Below are 5,278 nucleotides of genomic sequence, written 5' to 3'. Positions count from 1 at the left end.
TTTTGGTGTGTCACTGTGTGTTGACTAGAGGCCTTCCAACATTCAGGAAGGTAACTTCTGCAAAGCAGCTTTATGGTAAAAGCTAGTCCTGACTGCCTTTCTGAAAAGCACACTACAGTCAAGGAGAACCGCAGGTTGTCACACTGAATACAGCCCTAACTAGATGAAATTCAAGAAGCTGTGATGGATAGAGGAGTTTGGACTATGTAGTCTAAACATCACCTCTAATTTTACACCTTACTGATGTACCACTCAGCACATTTTCTGTAGCATCTTTCAAAGAAAACACTAGGAAATGTCTCCTAGTGTGAGAAAATGACAATCTAAAGGGTGAAAATTGAAGTCAGCAACTATCTCAACATGCTATAGGGACAACAAGACAATCTAAGAAATAGAGCATAAAAGGATTGAAAAGACGACACTCATGGATGCTCAGCGGCTCAGAGTTGACGAGGTGAGTAGGCAGAGGGAAAAGGAGCTATAGGATAACAGCAAAATGTGTTACAGAATTTTGAAAACAAGGGTGGCAATCCTAAAGGGCATGGGAGGGTGCTGAGGGGCAAGAAAAAGAGGGAAAAAATGATTGCTCTGTCCTGATGTGACATTTTTTTACAGTGGATGGAGTTTGTGCCCATCCTGCTGAGACAACAAAGGTCCTGCAGGAGCCTCATGAGGGTGCTGGAGCCCCTTTCAGTGATACTCGGGCGCACACAGACTCCTTCCAACTCCTTCAGATGACACTTTGGGAAGAGTTTGTTGACTTTCATTTTTTGTGTTTGTTTTTATTTTTCCCCTAAAAATGCAATTTCAGCAAAAACACTGAGTATGTCTTACGCTGCTTCAGGTAAAATTTGAAGAGATTGTTTTTACAGTTTTCATTCCAATGGCACTTAACTTTTCTGGGTATGCACAAAATTATTTAAAAGATTCAGATGCAACACTTTGCGTGCCCTGAAGCAAAATGCCTTGATCTGAAACTACGGTTTTTGACATTTCCTTGAAAGAAGAACAAAAAGTTCGTGCCAATCTGGAACCTACTTTTCCGTCTTTCTAGGCCTTACCACTCTTCACAGATCAGAAAACACAATTTTCTCAACAGCTTTTTTTCCTGCAATGTCTGTCCATCTGACTATGCAGCACCCTCAGAAGAGAGTAGCCTGGGGACACAGGGGACACCGTGCTTCCCTTCCCAGACAAAAAGGCTATCTTGCTGTTAAAGCAGCTTGGGTCTTGTTCCCATAAAGATAGCATCCCCATCATCGTCTTCACCTTCCAGACCCACCTTGGGGACAGAATTAAGTCCCACCATGAGAAGCAATCCTAGCCCAAACAATGCACGTTGTCTGGCAGGACCTGTGGGGCTGGGGTCACACCCTGGGGACACAAGATGGCCAGAGCTGTAAGAGGTGATAATAAAAAACCAGACTCATCAACAGAGTATTGATTATTCCTGCCGCTTCGCTGTCACAAGCAGCTTCCTGCTGCATGCAAACTGAATGCCTCGCTTCCCCGGGCTGAGAAGTATGTGCTGCCCTCCCCAAGCCCCTTCCACAAAACAATTTTCTCCTTCCACTCAACTCCTCGCTAACATATCTAAATAAAGCAGCTCTGCACCCACCAGGTGCTGTGGAGGCAGAGGGCTTGCTTGAGGACACCCGCAGCCTCCAGCCCCTTGGGCACAGACCACCGTCACCCCCCCGGAGCCCAGGAGGGGACAGCAGAGGAAGCAGCACACATTGCTGCCAGTTCCATCCCCTGGCAGCACCCTGCTCTCTCTATATTGCCTCTCCATAGGATGCCCCTGGTTTCTCACAGTCAGGGTGCACCCACTCATACCCCTGATAGGTACCACCAGACGTGGCTCTTGGTGAGAAGATGACACAAAGGGCCAGCCCCCTCCAGGGCAGAGAAGGAGGCAGTGCCACCCAAGGGCTTTACCTGCCCCCTCCATGCTTCCCACCGGCCTTGGAGAGAAATGAAGACTCAGCATTCCCTGGGGAAACAGCCAAATCCTCCCTGTCAGCATCGCGGGGGCTTGCTCCACTCAGCATAACAGAACTGAGTATCTGCGCTCTAGGTTCCCGCGCTGCTTCCTCTCAGCATGTATTTTAATGTGTTCAACACTGCATATAACAAATCCTACTGATGTATCTGCCTCTGCAGATTGCAGAGGCATCATGTTTAACAGGCTGTCCTATTTGGTGATGCAGAAGGCAGGCTGGTGTTTCTCCAGCCCAGGACTGCACAAACAGCTCTCTGCTGTGCCTTTGATCTAGGGCTCCACACATTACACAAAGGCTTTCTCCCCCGTGAGGGGGGAGGCTGCCAGTCCCTTCTCCTTTGCAGATGCTCCTCTATCAGATATTCATGAGCACAGCTCGGGAGGAGCCCTGGGCTGCCCTCTCCCAGCCCCGCTGCTGCCCGGAGACCTCAGACCCCCTGTCCCTCTGCATCCCACTCTCTGCGAGTCACCACCTCTTTCCACAGACTCTCCCCCAAGCACAGGACATTCCTTAGGGACGGTTCCCAAATTTTTCCTTTCCCTTTTCCCTCTCATCCAAGCGCCAGGCTCTGGCTGGCTCGTGTGGGTGCCAGTGGTGAGCGCAGCCCTCCTCCTTGCCCTTGTTTGCAACACCTCCGTCCCGGTCTTCCCCTAGGCCCACAGCTCAGCGTTTGCTTTTCATCTTTCCTTCTCCATCGCCTGATTAAGTGCCTCAGCAGAAGCTCCTGGGGGACATCGAGCTGGTGACTCTGAACCATTTGATTTCCTCAGTCCCGCGGTGCAACGCTGCATGACGATGTTAGCCCCCAGCCATGGGTGCCTGCTAGACAAGCTGCAGCGAAGGCTTGATGGCACACGTACTAAAGCTGCTTGGGAAGAAAAGTAAAGATTGTTTGGACCCGTGTAAGGCTGCAGCGCTGTGCAGGTGGAAGCCTCCCGCAGACCCGGGGTTGCTGCTGCCTTTTGTAAGTCTCCTCACAAGTGCCTCCTGCGAGCTGTGTCACGGCCCACGCCTGCCTGCCACAAGTCGCAGGGGAGATGCTGCCTCCATCCACCCTCCTGCTGCTTGGGGAAATGGGCAGAAATGCACAGGAAAGCCTGAGGTTACTTATCAACCTGCAGTGGCACAGCCCAGGACTGATGCTGTGATGATCTGCCCTGACGATACAGCATCAAAGAGAGAGGGGCAGAGCTGAGAGCGTGTTTTGTGGCAGCTGTCCTGCCACTGAAATACTCAGCAGGGAGGACAAAGGCTCTTCCCAGACCTCTGAATGAGGAAAAGGTGGGTGGGTGGGTGGGTGGGTGGGAGATCCTGGCACTCTCAAATAAAGCACTTGCTGCAGAAGCCCTCTGTCTCTCATTTATGAATTCAAATCTTGTCTGAGGGTAGTATTCTCAAGAGTGTGTTTGTATATGCCAGAAATAACCCTGTAGTTCCTTGTGACATCAGATGACATAAATGTTTGAATCACTTTTGAAAAATGACGTCTACTACTTCTGAAACTCTTACCCTGATGCAGAAGCCTGAGCTATCCTTGGAAAACTGCTCGTTACTTCTTTGAAGCAATTTCAAGAGATCTCCTTGAACGTAAATTTCTCTTTCAAAGAGCCAGCATGACATATTTTGACTTTTCTTGTTTGACAATATCATAGTGATTTCATCTCAATAATGTAAAACATGATTGTTTCAGCTTTGCCTTCTCATTTTGCTCTGTGTGCTTTTGTATTACATTATCATATTTCAATGCACAAAACCCAGATGGAGTATGTGTAATATTTCATCTCTTGTACATGTTCTGGCATGATCACACTGAAAAATTTGAGCTTTATCACAGTAAAATGTTTCACTAGCTTCAAGTCATGACTGGATTTGTTTTGGAATTTTGAATTTTTTTAAAAAATATAAAATTTTCAGCTTTTTTTTTTTTTTTTTTCCCCTGTTGTGCAGCAAAACTAGCTATTGAAATGTCAGATATTCTGTCTGAAGAAACGTTCTGTTTCCCAAAGACTCATTACTTGGCCTCTGTGAAAGGAGAGATCTCAGCCCAGTTCCCAGTGGATGAGCCTTCCGATTCCAAAAGGACACCCTTGTGTTTGCAATGACCTCATCACACTGAATGTTCCAGGATGCACTTTCCCATTCGGATTTGTCCAGGGGGGTTAAAGCAAGTTCAGAGGTTCCCACCCCATCCCGTCTGCCTTTGCCTCCCCCTCCTTGTCCCCCACCAGGGCGCATCGCCCTTCTCCCGTTTGCGCGGCCCTCCTCTAAACCGGATCAGTGAAATGAGCCGGGTCAAACAAACACACCAGGAACTTCACTCAGGACAGAGGCAGAGCCACCCCCTGCTCGCTGCCACCCCTCTGGGTGCTGATTGCCCCCCACATTTGCCCCTTTACCGTGTTGTCATTCTCTTTCCTTACAATCTCAGCTGGTCCCACCTGACGGCAACATGAAGATGCCAGCACGCCCGCCTTGCCCTGCGAGCATCCTCCCGGAGGGACCAGGGGCTGTGATTCTCTCCCCACGAAAGGCTCTGGCCAAGGCTGCGGGTGGGAGGGAGCGGCCCCCGTGGCTCTCAGCATCAGCAGAACATGAACTCCTTTCTTAAAGATCACGCGTGTTCCCCTGCGCTACGTTTATTCTTTTCTGCCTTACACAGGGAACTGTAGAACAGTCCTCGAAACTGTGCGTCCGAGGCCCCATTCGGATGGCAGGAGGACAGACGGACGGCCTCACAGAATCACAGACCCATCTCGGTTGGAAAAGACTTTGAAGACCATCCAGTCCAACCATTAACTGGCCACCAGCCCTCGCTCGGCCCTACCCCTCCGAGCACGCAGGGCTGCGGCACCCCCCGGCAGCTTCCCCGAGGGGTGCCGGGGGCGAGGAGCCTTTTGCTGCTCCCTGTTCCTCATTTCTTTCCATGGATGCCCCCCCCCCCTCCCCGCCGCGGTCCCTCCTTCCCTCCCAGCAACCAGCCCCCCGGACGCTGCTCTTTGTTCCCACACGCGCCGAGCCGCGGTCACGCGTGGCCGGACACGCGTAACCCACCGGTAACCCGCGCACCGCCACGGCCGCGGGGGGCCGCGGAGGGCGGCGGCGGGGCCGGCGGCGGAGCTGGCGGCGGGGCCGCCCCGTCGGGCGGTGGCGGCGGCGGCGGGTCCCGCCCGCGGTGGGCCGGCCCGGGCGGGGCGGGCGGGCGCGGTAAAGGCGGCGCCGGGGGGGGGCCGGGCTCAGTCTGGCCGCCTGCGGGCTGCGCGGCCGGCCGGCCCCGC

The sequence above is a fragment of the Athene noctua genome, chromosome 6 (assembly GCF_965140245.1).
Source record: "Athene noctua chromosome 6, bAthNoc1.hap1.1, whole genome shotgun sequence".
NCBI lineage: Eukaryota > Metazoa > Chordata > Aves > Strigiformes > Strigidae > Athene > Athene noctua.
Note: the sequence above shows the minus strand (reverse complement) of the source record.